Here is an 18,308-nt window from a genome sequence, read left to right as displayed (position 1 = left end):
GATGGAGAACTATTTCATGTTCATGGATCAGAAGAATCAATATAGTGAAAATAAGTATACTACCCAAAGCAATCTATAGATTCAACACAATCCTATCAAGCTATCTAGTTCACAGAACTAGAACAAATAACTTCACAATTTGTATGGAAATACAAAAAAATCCTCAAATAGCCAAAGCAATCTTGAGAAAGAAGAATGGAACTGGAGGAATCAACCTGCCTGACTTCAGGCTCTACTACAAAACTACAGTCATCAAGACAGTATGGTACTGGCACAAAGACAGAAATATAGATCAATGGAACAAAATAGGAAGTCCATAGATAAATCCACGCACCTATGGACACCTTATCTTTGACAAAGGAGGCAAGAATATACAATGGAGAAAAGACAATCTCTTTAACAAGTGGTTCTGGGAAAACTGGTCAACCACCTGTAAAAGAATGAAGCTAGAACACTTTCTAACACCATACACAAAAATAAACTCAAAATGGATTAAAGATCTAAATGTAAGACCAGAAACTATAAAACTCCTAGAGGAAAACATAGGCAAAACACTCTCTGACATAAGTCATAGCAGGATCCTCTATGACCCACCTCCCAGAGTAATGGAAATAAAAGCAAACATAAACAAATGGGACCTAATCAAACCTAAAAGCTTTTGTACAACTAGGAAACTATAAGCAAGGTGAAAAGGCAGCCTTCAGAAGGGGAGAAAATAATAGTAAACAAAGCAACTGACAAAGAATTAATCTCAAAAATATACAAGCAACTCCTGCAGCTCAATTCCAGAAAAATGACCCAATCAAAAAATGGGCCAAAGAACTAAACAGACATTTCTCCAAAGAAGACATACAGATGGCTAACACATGAAAAGATGCTCAACATCACTCATTATCAGAGAAATGCAAATCAAAACCACAACGAGGTACCATCTCACACCAGTTAGAATGGCTGCTATCAAAAAGTCTACAAACAATAAATGCTGGAGAAGTTGCGGAGAAAAAGGAACCCTCTTACACTGTTGGTGAGGATGCAAACTAGTACAGCCACTATGGAGAATAGTGTGGAGATTCCTTAAAAAACTGGAAATAGAACTGCCTTATGACCCAGGAATCCCACTACTAGGCATACACACTGAGGAAACCAGAATTGAAAGAGACACGTGTACCCCAATGTTCATCACAGCACTGTTATAATAGCCAGGACATGGAAGCAACCTAGATGTCCATCAGCAGATGAATGGATAAGAAAGCTGTGGTCCATTTACATAATGGAATATTACTCAGCCGTTAAAAAGAATGCATTTGAATCAGTTCTAATGAGGTGGATGAAACTGGAGCCTATTCTACAGAGCAAAGTAAGTCAGAAACAAAAACACCAATACAGTATATTAATGCACATATATGGAATTTAGAAAGATGGTAACGATGACCCTTTATGTGAGACAGCAAAAGAGACACAAATGTAAAGAACAGACTTTTGAACTTTGTGGGAGAAGGCAAGGGTGCGATGATTTGAGACAATAGCATTGAAACATGTATATTATCATATGTAAAATAGATCGCCAGTCCAGGTTCCATGCATGAGACAGGGTGCACAGGACTGGTGCACTGGGATGACCCTGAGGGACAGGATGGGGAGGGAGGTGGGAGGGGGGTTCAGGATGGGGAACATATGTACACCCATGAAACAAAGACGTTTTAAGCACAAGTATTCCATACATACATATATATATATATACACACACACACACACACACACACACATACATAAAACATGAAAAAAAATGCATGAAACCCATTTCAAATGAAAAAAAACTTCAAGGCATGCAAGTGACTGGTCCAAACAGTGATGTGCTATAATTACATATAAGACAAATATTTACCTAGCTAAGAAGAAAAGTCCAAAGATATGCCAGTTAGAATGTCTTCTGTGTTAAGCAACAAAATATATAACTACATAGGTCTTAAAGGATAAAGGCATTTATTTGGTCACTTAAAAAGAATCTGGAAAGAGACTGGTCCAGCTGGTTAATTTAGTGACACAATGGAATAATCAAAGACCTGAGTGCTCTCTCTCCATTTTGTCATCTTCAAAGTGTTGCTTTCAAGTTTGTCAGATCAAGATAACAATGTGGCTGCCATCACTCCAGGCATCAACCCAGCAAATAATCACATCCAAAGTCCAGAAGATGAGTTATTCCACACAAGTATCTATCAGGGAAGGAAGACCATATATACGACTGCACAGGTTGAACCTAAGAACCCCAGAGAAGAGGTCACAGAAGCCATAATGAGTATGCATACTGTAGAGGTGATCATCTTTTTAACAGCCACACAAATACTCTATACTATAAACAGCTACAATGATATTTAATTATTTTAAGGCCAAATAAATTCTGATATCATGTTAAGCTTGTGAAAGTGAAAGTCACTCATTCATGCCTGACTCTTTGATACCACATGGGCAGCTATATGGTCTATGGAATTCTCCAGGCCAGAATACTGGAGTGGGTAGCTGGTCCCTTCTCCAGGGGATCTTCCCAACCCAGGGATTGAACCCAGGTTTCCCGCATTGCAGGCAGATTCTTCACTGTCTGAGCCATCAGGGAAGCCCATTAGATATCTTTAAATATTTTAAAGGGACAAAAATCACATCAGGAAGTTATATGTAGAAATATATAGCAATTCGTCATTTTAATTTTCACACATTGGTTCTTAATTTTTAAAACCTAGCAATTCGAGCACTTGCTCCCTGCCCCCAGAGAGCATCTGAAAGCAAACATAATTTGTTCTATAATTTCAAGTCATCTTCTTCTCCATAATCATAATCCTGTATATAATAAGATTAGCAGCTCCATTTTTACTAACATGGCATTAAACCACCTTTCAATTGTCACTCTTAAATAAAAAATACTCCTAAATGTCAACTCATAAAAATTTGACAAGTCACTCCATTATTCAGGCTGTCCTTAAAGTGATCAATAGTGGGCTCTGTGAGAGAATACACATTCTTCCCTCATAAAAACAATTTTAATGGTCTCAGCCACTCATTTTCTACAGAAAATATTTTCACTCCTGCTGCTGTGTAACCTCAGTGACAGTCAAGCCCAAGTATTTAAACTCAAAGGACATGCTAAAATAAACTATTTAATAACTGAAGTATGTTATCAACCCTATCCACTCCTCCCCTAGATTGGTCATTCGGTGTTACTTCAAAATACAGTGCTACACAGTTATTCGTGGCTTGTCTAGGACTTGATAAGCACATAAACTTAGAAAACCATGACATTCACTCCAGCCTCATAAAATATCATTTTTATGACTGCTATTTACATACATCCAGGCCTCAGCATGGCTTGCAGATTTATTTAATAGAGGATGATAACAATCATGGTAAGTTACAACACACCAATATTAAGGTTGGAATTCATACTTTATTCTGAGTAGACATTGATGCTAGAGCTAGATGGATGAATTTCTGTCATGGTCACATAACATGGTTGGGATTCCCAACCCAACCAAAAGACAATGCATTTCAATTCAGGGGTTTTTTGGTCTTTTCTTCTTCTTTTCTTTTTTTTTTTTTTTGGCGTATATTTTTAAACAAAGAAGAAATGTAAATAAGATAAGCGTCAATCCTTGTGTTGGAATATTGGCAAGAATCTCCAATCCAGAGGTAAAGAGGGTCAGTGGACCATTCAGTAACAGGAAACTAGAGGAGAAAATTGCAGTAAATAAGCCCAACCAGCATGCTAGTTCATCATTCAAGGCAAAAATTTTAGAAGTACTTTTCTACCAAGTATATGCTCTAAAGCTGGCATCCCCATTTCTCTCCCCACCTGCCCCTATTCTAAACATGTAATCTATCATTTTAAAAATAATTAGGCATTGAGAAAACCTCAGAAAGTCTTCAGTGTCTTAAAGTAACTCTGCGGCAACTGCCTGATTTTAAAAGGCCTTACTGTACATTATTCTGTGTCACATAATAGTCATGTTGCTGTATTGATAACAAGCATTTCCAGAGATTTAATGGCTTTCTCCAAAACCTCTTCATCATTTCTCTGAGCCACCTAGGGAGAGTGTACATTGTCCAGCTCCTTTTCCTCATTCCCCTGCTAAGAAACAAACACCTTCTCTGGGTGTTTCCCACCCCATTTTAAAAATCTCGAAGAGAATACCAGACTTAGTTTCTACCTGAACCCCAGATTTCAGGACTTACTAATGATGTGCTCTCGTGGAAAGATCCAGAAGTGAAGAGAATGCTTTGAAATGAGGCCAAGAAGAACCGAGGATCCTGGCCTGCTTTTAACCATGCTAGTCCAATGTGTGACTCCAAATCCAAAATCTTTAGCATCTTAGTAAATGAAATACATCATACACATTTGAAAATTCAGTCTTATTCATAGGCATATAAAAATTAAAATCAGGTATCTCAAAGTTAAATTTACATTACTTTTTACTACTGGCATTCCTTTCTACCCCACTGGTAACTAGAATAAAGCCTTCATATAAGAGATGAGTAAAAACACCTAAAAGATAAAAATTGTACAAAAATTAACAGTCTAAATATGAAGCAAACTGAAATGTGGTACCATTTTCGAGCAAGTGTTCGAGTGTTTAAAAAAGAGAAAAAATTAATCCTTGACATCATGTTCCTTTGAGAGGCATGAAATTAATGTCAATATATTCTGTTTCTTTTCTAAGGGCCCAAATGTACTACTTGGTCTTACAGGGAACAACATTCACATACTTATACTATTGTAAAACCTACTTATTGGATTATAATTTTTAGAGTCAACCTGAGGACAAAGTATAGCATACTTACTAACACTCACATCTAAAAATAATATCTTCACCTAGACCTCTCATGCTATACACAAAAACAAACTGCAGGGGAAAAAAAGGATGACTATTTGATATTTAAAAGAGGGCCAAGAGGCCATGAAATTAATATCACTAATAATTAGAGATATGCAAATCAAAACTACAGTGAGGTATCACCTCATACCTTTCAGAATGGTCATCATCAAAAACTCTACAAACAATAAATGCTGGAGAGGGTGTGCAGAAAAGGGAACCCTCCTGTGCTATTGATGGACATTTAAATTGATACAGCCACTATGGAGAACAATATAAATGTTCCTTTAAAAAAAATTCTAAAAATAGAACTACCATACGACCAAACAATTCCACTTTTGGGCATACACTAAGAAAACAATAATTCCAAAAAGACACATGCACCTCAGTGTTCACTGCAGCACTATTTACAATAGCCAGGATGTGGAATCAACCAAACTGTTCAATGACAGATGAATGGATAAAGAAGATGTGGAACATATACAATGGAATATTAGTCATTTGAAGGAATAAAATTGGGTCATTTGTACAGATATGAATGGACCTAGAGACTGTCATACAGAGTGAAGTATGTCAGAAAAACAAAATATTGTATATTGCTGCATATACATGGAATCTAGAAAAATGGTACAGATGAACCTATATTCGGAGGGTAGGAATTATAGACGCAGACACGGAGAACCGAGATAGGTGGACACAGGGGATGGAGGAAGAGAAGGCAGGATGAACTGGGAGGTTGGAATTGAGGTAGTGTACACACTACCATGTGTAAAATAGCTAATGAGAACCTGCTATACAGCACCGGAAGCTCAGCTCAGTCCTCTGTGGTGATATAGATGGGTGGAATGGGGGCGGGAGGAAGGTCCAAGAGGAAGGGGACATATATATGCATGTGGCTGGTTCACTTTGTTGTACAGCAGAAGCTAGCACAGTGTGCTTATTTTCTCAGTCGTGTCTGACTCTAGGACCCTGTGGACTGTAGCCCACCAGGTCCTCTGTCCATGTGGACTCTCCAGGAAAGAATACTGGAGTGGGTTGGTGTGTCCTTCTCCAGGGGATCTTCTCAACCCAGGGATCAAACCCAGGTCTCTCACACTGCAGGCGGATTTTTACCATCTGAGCCACCAGGGAATCCCAGCACAGTATTATGAAGCAACTACATCCCAATTTTAAAATAATAAACAAGACCCTATCTGTAAAACTAAAAACAAGTGACAAACTGATATGGATTATATTAAGAACTTCTCCAAATCAAAAGGAAAATTGATAATTAAATAGAAAAGATAAGGGAATATTATGAACAGGTAATACATAGAAGAAATAACATTGGGGTACACGTGTCTCTTTCCCTTCTGGTTTCCTCAGTGTGTATGCCCAGCAGTGGGATTGCTGGATCATAAGGCAGTTCTATTTCCAGTTTTTTAAGGAATCTCCACACTGTTCTCCATAGTGGCTGTACTAGTTTGCATTCCCACCAACAGTGTAAGAGAGTTCCCTTTTCTCCACACCCTCTCCAGCATTTATTGCTTGTAGACTTTTGGATCGCAGCCATTCTGACTGGCATGAAATGGTACCTCATAGTGGTTTTGATTTGCATTTCTCTGATAATGAGTGATGTTGAGCATCTTTTCATGTGTTTGTTAGCCATCTGTATGTCTTCTTTGGAGAAATGTCTATTTAGTTCTTTGGCCCATTTTTTGATTGGGTCATTTATTTTTCTGGAGTTGAGCTGTATGAGTTGCTTGTATATTTTTGAGATTAGTTGTTTGTCAGTTGCTTTGTTTACTATTATTTTCTCCCATTCCGAAGGCTGCCTTTTCACCTTGCTAATAGTTTCCTTTGTTGTGCAGAAGCTTTTAAGTTTAATTAGGTCCCATTTGTTTATTTTTGCTGTTCATCGCAGCACTGTTTATAATAGCCAGGACATGGAAGCAACCTAGATGCCCATCAGCAGATGAATGGATAAGAAAGCTGTGGTACATATACACAATGGAGTATTACTCAGCCATTAAAAAGAATACATTTGAATCAGTTCTAATGAGATGGATGAAACTGGAACCTATTATACACAGTGAAGTAAGCCAGAAAGAAAAACACCAATACAGTATACTAACGCATATATATGGAATTTAGAAAGATGGTAACAATAACCCTGTGTACGAGACAGCAAAAGAGACACTGATGTATAGATCAGTCTTATGGACTCTGTGGGAGAGGGAGAGGGTGGGGAGATTTGGGAGAATGGCATTGAAACATGTATAATATCATGTATGAAACAAGTCGCCAGTCCAGGTTCGATGCACGATACTGGATGCTTGGGGCTGGTGCACTGGGACGACCCAGAGGGAGGGTATGGGGAGGGAGGAGGGTTCAGGATGGGGAACACAGGTATACCTGTGGTGGATTCATTTTGATATTTGGCAAAACTAATACAATATTGTAAAGTTTAAAAATAAAATTAAAAAAAAGAAATAACAAAAGAGTAAGAGTATCAAATTCTGGCAATTATATGAAGGAAAATTAAAACAATATCATTTCTATCAGGTTGACAAAAATTAAGATGATTAACAACATTATCCAGTAATTGTGAGAATTTGGGGAATCAAGCAGTCTCATGCCTTATGGGTGAGTACGTAAATTGGTAATGCCCATCTCAGAATAATATGGCATTAACTAACACAGTTTATAATGTTCACACCCTTGGTCCTTTATTTTCTATGTACAGTTACCTATACTAAAGCATTACTCCATCTGATAACAAAGATACATGTAAAAATACTGTCACTGTATATTTTATAAGAGTAAAAACTAAAAATACCAAATTGCTGAATGGTTACATAAATTACGGGGCATTCATTTTATATGCATTGATCTGAGAGATAAGCTTGATATATTGCCTGAACCAAAATAACAGGTATCTGTGCAGTGTATACAACATGATTATGATTTAATTAAAAAAAGAAAAACTGAACTACCATCTATATATATGTTTTAAGATGGGAATGTTTCCAAGTTCCTCTATTCATTATTAAAAAGGACAAGTCATAATGCATGCTTTGTTAAGATACACAATTTATACATAAATATTTATGCATGCTCCTGCTGCTGCTAAGTAGCTTCAGTCATGTCAGACTCTGTGTGACCCCACAGACGGCAACCCACCAGGCTCCCCTGTCCCTGGGATTCTCCAGGCAAGAATACTGGAGTGGGTTGCCATTTCCTTCTCCAATGCATGCATGCATGCTAAGTCGCTTCAGTTGTGTCTGACTCTGTGTGACCCTATGGACAGCAGCCCACCAGGCTCCCCTGTCCATGGGATTCTCTAGGCAAGAATACTGGAGTGGGTTGCCATTTTCTTCCCCATAAATATGCATACATATGTGTATATGTATATATAATGATTTATGTAGTACAATATATAATATATAAATCAGTTGGAATGATATACGGCAAATCAGTGTTATTCTAGGTTGGTAAGGAAAGCATGAGGGAGAATCATAATTTTTAACAAGAATGTACTCCTTACTTTTTTACACAATAAGCAAAATGAACCAATTCTATGTAATACAGACTGACAATAAAATCATTTTAAAAAATAAATTTAACAAACTAAGCATATTTGTAAAACAGGAAATAAATCTAAACGAGAGAGTACCACCTCTCTCTATCTCCACACCAGCACTATCCAGCTGGGTTAAGGGCTGTCAGTTTTCTGTTTCTTACCTTCTACACTGAAAGTCTAAAATGTAAAGGGTCAAACCTTTCAGAAATGAATTCCCCCTACCTAAATTCATCAAAACAATTATTCTTTTGAATTTGTCATTCTTTTAAAAAATTATTTGACCAAGAGAAGACTAAAATGAAGCAGAATGTATTAATTACTAAGGAAATGAAGATAAGAATCCTGCCTTAATTCAATAATTTCCTTAATTACCACTAAAGAGATGATGCTGAAACACTACGTTACCGTAAGAAAATGCTACAGTAAAAAGTAATCAAAATAGATTTTATCAAATGGTGAAGGTTAAAAAGATACACAATTTTCTTGGTTAACTACTCAGCTTTAACAAGACTTTTATATTTTGTGCATAATTCATTTAAGAATGAATAGGCTGACTATGTTCTGTTAAGAGTAAAGAGGCACACACATCTAATCAGAGTAGTAATCATCTTTGTGGTTTTTTGACGTTTCAAATAGCTCAAGATATATCAAAGAATTATAAGCATATTAACAAATCTGTAGTCCTAAGTTTTAAAAACAGTGTCAGACTAGGATATGTCTTAACCACAAAACATCTGGGAATCATTAACTTAAAGAACCACATTCCACAAGTGCATAATTAAACACAAGTCCTGTATCAGCTGGAGGGGCCTGATATGTTTTGGCTAGATTAAAATGAACTCAGAAAATCTTCTCCAGCTTCATTCTAGCTAGGACCAATTACTCAAGACTCAGACTAGGTAGGGGGAAAGTTTTCATTATTTTTTATTGAATTTTTTCATAACAAAATCACCTTTTACTCAGATCTAGACATGGAATAGATCACAGAGATGAAAGTCATTATCTTGAAGACATCATATGAATCAGCTTCCTGCTAAATTAAGAAAAGTGAAGCGCTTTCATTCCCATTTTACAAATGAAGCAACTTGAGTTTACAAACGAAGCTACACAGAAAAAGTAACTGAAAAACCTGAAGGAGCACTAATTATTCCAGTCTGGAATATTAGTACTCTCATTCCAAATTCATCCTTGGTACTAATGTGCTTTGGCTGTACTACTTGAGTTCACAAAAGCATTAATGTTGTTGTTGTTGTTTAGTTGCTAAGTTGTGTCCAACGCTTTTGCAACCCCATGGACTACAGCCCACCAGGCTCCTCTGTCCATGGGATTTCCCAGGCAAGAATACTGGGATAAGTTGCCATTTCCTTCTCCAGGGGATTTTCCTGACCCAGGGACTGAAACCACATCTCCTGCATTGGCAGACAGGTTCTTTACCACTGAGCTACAAGGGAAGCCCGAAAGCATTAACAGAGTTAGTTAACGAGGTAGCACATAGGGAAAGACATGCAGTACAATCTATTTGAATTTATTTTAGGCGTCAAAATTCTCTCTTTCCAGCCCTCCTTTCTAGTCATCCAAAACCCCTAGATCTAGGGTTCACGCCATTGATCCTGAGCCTTTATGTATATTTCTCTTAAGAGAAATCTACAAAATGATTAAGAAGACATTATTTATTATGAAGACACATTAAGCTTCCTCCATCTAAGAATGTAACATATTTCCTCCTCTTCTTCATAACTTTCCATCATTGGCTCTTGGAAATTATATGCTTGTCTAGATAATTTGACGTTAAATTGTTCTATCAGAAAGGATGAGTTTAATGATAACAAGATATATATAGAACTTTCAAGAATGTTTCATTTTTTCAATCTCTCTTTTTTCAAGTACTTATAAGTTTTTAAAAATATATTTTCTGAGTAATTCCACATGGTATCAGTTCAGTTCAGATCAGTCCCTCAGTCGTGTCCTACTCTTTGTGACCTCATGAATTGCAGCATGCCAGGCCTCCCTGTCCATCACCAACTCCCGGAGTTCACCCAAACTCATGTCCATCGAGTTGGTGATGCCATCCAGTGATCTCATCCTCTGTCGTCCCCTTCTCCTCCTGTCCCCAATCCCTCCCAACATCAGAGTCTTTTCTAATGAGTCAACACTTTGCATCAGGTGGCCAAAGTATTGGAGTTTCAGCTTTAGCATCAGTCCTTCCAATGAACACCCAGGACGGATCTCCTTCAGAATGGACTGGTTGGATCTCCTTGCAGTCCAAGGGACTCTCAAGAGTCTTCTCCAACACCACAGTTCAAAAGCATCAATTCTTCGGGGCTCAGCTTTCTTCACAGTCCAATTCTCACATCCATACATGACCACTGGAAAAACCATAGCCTTGACTAGACAGACCTTTGTTGACAAAGGAATGTCTCTGCTTTTGAATATGCTATCTAGGTTGGTCATAACTTTCCTTCCAAGGAGTAAGCGTCTTTTAATTTCATGGCTGCAGTCACCATCTGCAGTGATTTTGGAGCCCAAAAAAATTAAGTGTGACACTGTTTCCAATGTTTCCCCATCTATTTCCCATGAAGTAATGGGACCAGATGCCATGATCTTAGTTTTCTGAATGTTGAGCTTTAAGACTTAAAATCTAAACAGATCCAAAGGCAGAAAAGAGATTCTACTTCATATCAGATCAACAAGAAATTGTCTAGCTCTGGGCTATAAAAAAGCACAAAGGGTTACTTGCTCTACACTTAAAAAAAAAAAAGTAACAGTTCAGAATCCCTAAAGAATTACGATCTTAACTTTTATTGCTTCCTAATACAGAAGCAAATTTAATGTGTGGCTTTGATTAAACAACAAGGGCAGTTCAAAACAATGGCATAAGACATAAAAGGCTGAAGTTTCTTTAGCACATTTATCATGTCCTGAAATAGATGAGCATAGAACAGATGAAGTGAAGGAGACATGTCCATCTCAACCACAGAACTGAACTTAGTGAAACTTGCCTGTTCTTGAGTGCACTATACTTTTGCTTCTACAGTTGAAATCCTGTCAAAATAAGGTTTCTCTGGAATTATGTCATAGATCATTATTGAGGCATTGGAAATATTCAATTGTTCAAAGGGCTTATGAAATGGGACCTGACTTTTATGCTCTTTGAATCATTGAAAAGTAAAGAAAAATGTCTAGCTAAGAAATAATAAGTAAGAGTATATTTACCCTCCATCATTCATTTTTCAAGGTGTCTCTATTTTTGTTACACTTTTTTGTTGTTGTTTGGTGGCTAACTTATATCTGACTCTTTGTGACCCCATGGACTGTAGCACTCCAGACTCTTCTGTCCTCTGCTCTTTCAAGGTTTGCTCAAAATCATGTGCATTGAATCTGTGATGCTATTTAACCATCTCATCCTCTGCCGCCCCCTTCTCCTCTTGCCTTCAATCTCTCCCAGTATCAGGGTCTTTTCCAATGAGTTGGCTCCTCACACAAGGTGGCCAAAGTATTGCCACTTCTGCTTCTGCATCAGTCCTTCCAATGAATATTCAGGGCTGATTTCCTTTAGGATTGACTGATTTGATCTCCATGCAGACTCCGATTCTCAAGAGTCTTCTCAAACACCACAATTGGAAAACATCAGCTTTCTTTATGGTCCAGCTCTCACATCTATACATGACTACTGGAAAAACCTTGGTTTTGACTACACAGACCTTTGTCTACATAGTGATGTCTCTGCTTTTTAATATGCTGTCTGGGTTTGTCACAGCTTTCTTTCTAAGGAGCAAGCATCTTTTAATTTCCTGGCTGCAATCACCACCCAAGAAAATAAAATCTGTCACTGCTTCCACTTGTTCCCTTTCTATATGCCATGAAGTGATAGGACCAGATTCTATGACCTTAGTTTTTGTGTTTTTTTTTTAATGTTGAGGAAAATTCTGAAAGGGATGGGAATACCAGACCATCTGACCTGCCTCTTGAGAAATCTGTATGACCATCAGGAAGCAACAGTTAGACTGGACATGGAACAAAAGACTGGTTCCAAACTGGGAAAGGAGTATGTCAAGACTGTATATTGTCACTCTGCTTATTTAACCTACATGCAGAGTACACCATGAGAAATGCTGGGCTAGATGAAGCTCCAGCTGGAATTAAGATTGCTGGAAGAAATATCAATAACCTCAGATATGCACATGATACCACTCTTGTGGCAGAAAGTGAAGAAGAACTAAAGAGTCTCTTGATGAAAGTGAAAGAGGAGAGTGAAAAAAGTTGGCTTAAGGCTCAACATTCAGAAAACTAAGATCATGGCATCTGGTCCCATCACTTCATGGCAAATAGTTGGGGAAACAGAGGAAACAGTGGCTGACTTTATTTTTGGGGGGCTCCAAAATCACTGCAGATGGTGACTGCAGCCATGAAATTAAAAGATGTTTACTCCTTGGAAGAAAAGTTATGACCAACCTAGACAGCATATTAAAAAGCAGAGACATTCTTTTGCCAGCAAAGGTCTGTATAGTCAAGGCTATGGTTTTTCCAGTGGTCATGTATGGATGTAAGAGCTGGACTATAAAGAAAGCTGTTCAGTTCAATTGCTCAGTCATGTCCAACCCTTTTGCAACCCCATGAACCACAGCATGCCAGGCCCCCCTATCCATCACCAACTGCTGAAGTCTACCCAAACCCATGTCCATTGAGTTGGTGATGCTGTCCAACCATCTTATCCTCTGTTTTCCCCTTCTCCTCTTGCCCTCAATCTTTCCTAGCATCAGGGTGTTCTCAAATGAGTCAGCTCTTCACATCAGGTGGCCAAAGTATTGGAGTTTCAGCTTCAACATCAGTCCTTCCAATGAATATTCAGGATTGATTTCCTTTAGGATGGACTGGTTGGATCTCCTTGCAGTCCAAGGGACTCTCAAGATTCTTCTCCGACACTACAGTTCAAAGGCATCAATTCTTCGGCGCTCAGCCTTCTTCACAGTCCAACTCTCACATCCATACATGACCACAGGAAAAACCATAGCCTTGACTAGACAGACCTTTGTTGACAAAAGAATGTCTCTGCTTTGTAATATGCTGTCTAGGTTGCCCATAGCTTTCCTTCCAAGGAGTAAGAGTCTTTTAATTTCATGGCCACAGTCACCATTTGCAGTGATTTTGGAGCCCAAAAAAATAAAGTCAGCAACTGTTTCCCCATCTATTTGCCATGAAGTGATGAGACCGGATGCTATGATCTTAGTTTTTTGAATGTTGAACTTTAAGCCAACAGTTTCACTCTCCTCTTTCACTTTCATCAAGAGGCTCTTTAGTTCTTCTTCACTTTCTGCCATAAGGGTGGTGTCATCTGCATAACTGAGGTTATTGATATTTCTCCCGGCAATCTTGATTCCAGCTTGTGCTTCCTCCAGCCCAGCCTTTCTCATTATATACTCTGCATATAAGTTAAATAAGCAGGGTGACAATATACAACCTTATTTGGAACCATCTGTTGTGCCATGTCCAGTTCTAACTGTTGCTTCCTGACCTGCACATGGGTTTCTCAAAAGGCAGGTCAGGTGGTCTGGTATTCCCATCTCTTTCAGAATTTTCCACAATTTATTGTGATCTACACAGTCAAAGGCTTTGGCATAGTCAATAAAGCAGAAATAGATGTTTTTCTGAAACTCTCTTGCTTTTTTGATGATCCAGTTGATGTTGGCAATTTGAACTCTGGTTTCTCTGCCTTTTCTAAAACCAGCTTGAACATCTGGAAGTTCGCGGTTCACATATTGCTGAAGCCTGGCTTGGAGAATTTTGAGCATTACTTTACTAGTGTGTGAGATGAGTGCAATCGTGCGGTGGTTTCAACATTCTCTGGCATTGCCTTTCTTTGGGATTGGAATGAAAACTGACCTTTTCCAGTCCTATGGCTGAGCACCAAAGAATTGATGCCTTTGAACTGTGCTGTTGAAGAAGAGTCTTGAGAGTCCCTTGGACTGCAAGGAGATCCAATCAGTCCATCCTAAAGGAGATCAGTCCAAAGTGTCCACTGGAAGGACTGATGTTGAAGCTGAAACTCCAATACTTTGGCCACCTGATGCCAAGAGCTGACTCATTGGAAAAGATCCTGCTGCTGGGAAAGATTGAGGGCAGGAGAAGAAGGGGATGACAGAGGATGAGATGTTTGGATGGCATCACCAACTCTATTGACATGAGTTTGGGTAAACTCTAGGAGTTGGTGATGGACAGGGAAGCCTGGCGTGCTGCGGTCCATAGGGTCACAAAGTGTCAGACACAACTGAGCAACTGAACTGAACTGAACTATTATCCTTACGATAATCCCATTACATGAGTAGCTTAAGTATGACCATCTACACTTCTCAGACACAGATCTAAAGTCATACAGGTAGTGACAGAGAAAAGAGGAATTAAAACTCCAATATCCTTGTTCATTTTCATTATTTTTTTGTTGTTGTTACCATTTCCCCCACCGTCAAAAAATAAATAAGCCCCAAATGGAGTCACTTTTGCTAGGCTAAGCCACCAAATGGGGCTTAATATCCAACCTAATTGATGCTTCAATCTCCTCAAGGGATGTAGTCTTAAGTGGTCAATCAGAATTTTCCGACCAACATTAATGAGGTAATCTGTCACATGGGAACTTTTCCATCCCCCATCCAAAGGAAGAGGATGTAACCCATCTATTAAGAACATTTTGTCCCCAAAAGGAGATGACCTAAATTGAAAAAATCTCTTGCTTGGTTATGGCTTCTCTGTCTTCTTTTGCTGTGGTTGTGGTTTTCATTCTGTCTGCCCTCTGATGGATGAAGGTAAGAGGCTTGTGGAGCCTTCCTGGTGGGAGGGACTGACTGTGGGTAAAACTGGGTCTTGCTCAGGTGGTCAGGGCCATGTTCAGTAAATCTTGAATCCAATTTTCTGCTGATGGGAGGGACTGTGTTCCCTCCCTGTAGTTTGGCCTGAGGCCAATATGGTAGGGGTAATGTTGACCTCCTTCAAAAGGACTTTTACCAGCACATTTCAACTCCCAGGACTGTTGTAGTCAATGCCCTTGACCCCACAGCAAGCCACGGTTGACCTACACTGTCGACTTTCTCCTGGGTTCTGGGGAGCACACAACGTTTTGTTGTGCCCTCCAGGAGTCTGTTTCCCTGGGGCTTCTCAGTCCTTTCTCAGGTTGGGAAATCTGTTGTGGGCCCTAGAACTTTTGCAATAGTGCAAGAACTTCTTTGGTAGAATTGTTCTCCAGTTTGTGGGCCATGGGCTCAGAAGTTCTATAGTGGCGCTAATGGCAACCTCCTCCAAGAGGACTTATGCCACATGTTGTGCCTCCCAGGTCGGCTGCAGCCAGAGCCCCGTCCCTGGAGTCAGCCACTGCTGACTCATGCTTCCACAGGAGACACTCAAACACTCAAAGGCAGGTCTAGATCAGTGTTGTCCCTTTAAAAACCTATCCCTTCGTGTAGATTTCAAATTATTACTTGATGGGATGCTGTCTGATTTATGAATTGCTCAATGAAATCAACTTGATTTTAAAAACTTACTTGGTTGAATTTTGCTTTGTAACTCTATGTGTCTATTCCTAGTTTGGTTCTTTTTTCTTCCTGTGGTTCCCACATTGCTATCCCTCATTTTGATTCCCAGTATCTCTCTGACTCAATGCAGACCATTTGGGGTTAAAATATCCAATTCAATGTTTTGATAGAAACCATTCAATAAGTCAAGAGCCCCTTGATGAAAGTGAAAGAGGAGAGTGAAAAAGCTGGCTTAAAACTCAACATTCAAAAAACTAAGATCATGGCATCCAGTCCCATCACTTCATGGGAAATAGATGGGGAAACAATGGAAACAGTGACAGATTTTATTTTCTTGGGCTCCAAAATCATTGCAGATGATGACTGCAGTCAAGAAATTAAAAGATACTTGCTCCTTGGAAGAAAAGCTATGACCAACGTAGACAGCATACTTAAAAAGCAGAGACATTACTTTGCCAACAAATGTCCATCTAGTCAAAGCTATGGTTTTTCCAGTAGTTATGTATGGATATGAGAGTTGGACCATAAAGAAGGCTGAGTACCAAAGAATTGATGCTTTTGAACTGTGGTGTTGGAGAAGACTCTTGAGAGTCCCTTGGAATGCAAGGAGATCAAATCAGCTAATCCTAATGGAAATCAATCCTGAATATTCATTGGAAGGACTGGTGTTGAAGCTGAAGCTCCAATACTTTGGCCAACTGAGGCAATCAGCTGACTCATTGGAAAAGATCCTGATGCTGGGAAAGATTGAAGGCAGGAAGAGAAGGGGATGAAGGAGAATGAGATGGTTGGATGACATCACTGACTCGATGGACATGAGTTTGAGTAAGCTCCAGGAGTTGGTGATGGACAGGGAAGCCCGGTGTGCTGCAGTCCATGGGGTCACAAAGAGTCGGGCACAATTGAGTGATAGAACTGAACTCAATAAATACAAATGAATTTGTTTTATTCATATAATCAGCAAGATTCATTCTCTTTTGCCTATTGTCTGTGTGTCTCTATAGGAATATCTTTAATTGTTCTTTATTTCTGCCTATTCTAGGGATATTCACCTAAAACAGCAAGACGCCATGCCTTTTCGCAGAGCACAGTACCTGAAGAAAACCTCAATCCTTCCTTCAAACAGCATCTTTCAAAAACATTTTTGAAAACATCATCTCTTATCCCTAGGCAATGAGATGGCCCTGAAAATACATTCTTGACTTCTCTGAACAGTTTGGAGTAAGAATTTTCATAGCAAGCTCACCGTTAAAACATAGATCAGATTTGTCCCAAAATGGACTCCAGTTCTATCTATCTCTGAAAATAGAAATTAAAGAGACAGAGGGGGAAAGCTCTTAAAAATCCACAGCATTAAGTAATTCAATTGAAAAAGAGATCTTACCTACTGCAAGTTCTAATTAAAGTAGATTTCCACTTGGAATGGTTGTGTCTTCAAACAAAGGTGCTATTTTAATGAATACAAAAGGAAAGTGTTTTTACCTCCTTATTCCGAAGAGCTGATAGTTGAGAAGAGCTTGGAAGGGAGGTGGGGGTAGGGGGCGCTCACACATCACTGAATCTGGAATATATGCATTGTGCATAAAAATTTGGATTTACAATTGACCTTATTCTTTTCTTTGATTTAATACTAACAGATTTTTTTTTAAGGAACCTGAATATTCTTCAGATATTTCAGGCTTTGAGAAGTGGTTCTCCCATTGCAACAAAACCTAACAGACTTTTAAGGTTAAGTCTTTGGGATCACTGTAAATGATAAGAAGAAGAGTTGTACCATGAGCCCACTGTGAGCCCATGTGTGTGTACTCAGTCACTCAGTTGGGTCCAGTTCTTTGCCACCTCATGGACTATATAGCCTGCCAGGCTCCTCTGTCCATGTAATTTTCCAGGCAAAAATACTGGAGTGGGTTGCCATTTCCTACTCCAATAGATCTTCCTGACCCAAGGATGGAACCCACGTCTCTTATGTCTCATGCACTGGCAGGCGTATTCTTTACCACTGCGACACCTGAGAAGCCCACTGTGAATCCATTCTCATCACATTTTCACAGCACTTGAATATGTTAATTCTTTGAAATTATACCTTTCCATTTTAATCAAGTTACCTTGAACCACTGTAGCCACTGCATTGACCATGGCCTTCAAAGACGGCAAGTAAGCGTAGCTTTTCAAATAATGCATTTTAATCCATGCTCTGACTAAATTTACAATTTGTTCCTATACTTTTCCTTTTAGTACTGACAGAAAGCTCTCACAGATTTTCCTCGCTTACCACCCCCAGTTTCCTTCTACTCTTTACACATTTTTAAGAAAATGTTTTAGCTGCCAAAAGTATTCCCATTAGTGAAGACTTTAATAAAAATTAAT

The 18,308-nt window shown here is 38.9% G+C and overlaps 2 long non-coding RNA genes across 35 annotated transcripts in view; one reads left to right on the top strand and one right to left on the bottom strand.

Annotated features, from left to right (window-relative positions):
- Positions 1-17,546, top strand: part of LOC147363324 (uncharacterized) — a 76,139-nt gene extending 58,593 nt beyond the window's left edge. For both annotated transcript variants that reach the window (XR_015136972.1, XR_015136971.1), the window contains 2 exons: positions 7,404-7,484; positions 16,984-17,546. This is a non-coding gene — a long non-coding RNA (uncharacterized LOC147363324). The remainder of the gene's footprint in view (positions 1-7,403; positions 7,485-16,983) is intronic.
- LOC147363323 (uncharacterized) overlaps positions 1-18,308 on the bottom strand; it is a 504,516-nt gene that overhangs the window by 385,618 nt on the left and 100,590 nt on the right. The gene's annotated exons all lie outside the window — the stretch shown is intronic.

This window comes from Bos grunniens, chromosome 11, assembly GCF_055505025.1.
Source record: "Bos grunniens cultivar Pamir isolate PY7600 chromosome 11, Bosgru_T2T1.0, whole genome shotgun sequence".
NCBI classification, from domain to species: domain Eukaryota; kingdom Metazoa; phylum Chordata; class Mammalia; order Artiodactyla; family Bovidae; genus Bos; species Bos grunniens.
Note: the sequence above shows the minus strand (reverse complement) of the source record. Positions and strands in the feature narration are given on the sequence as shown.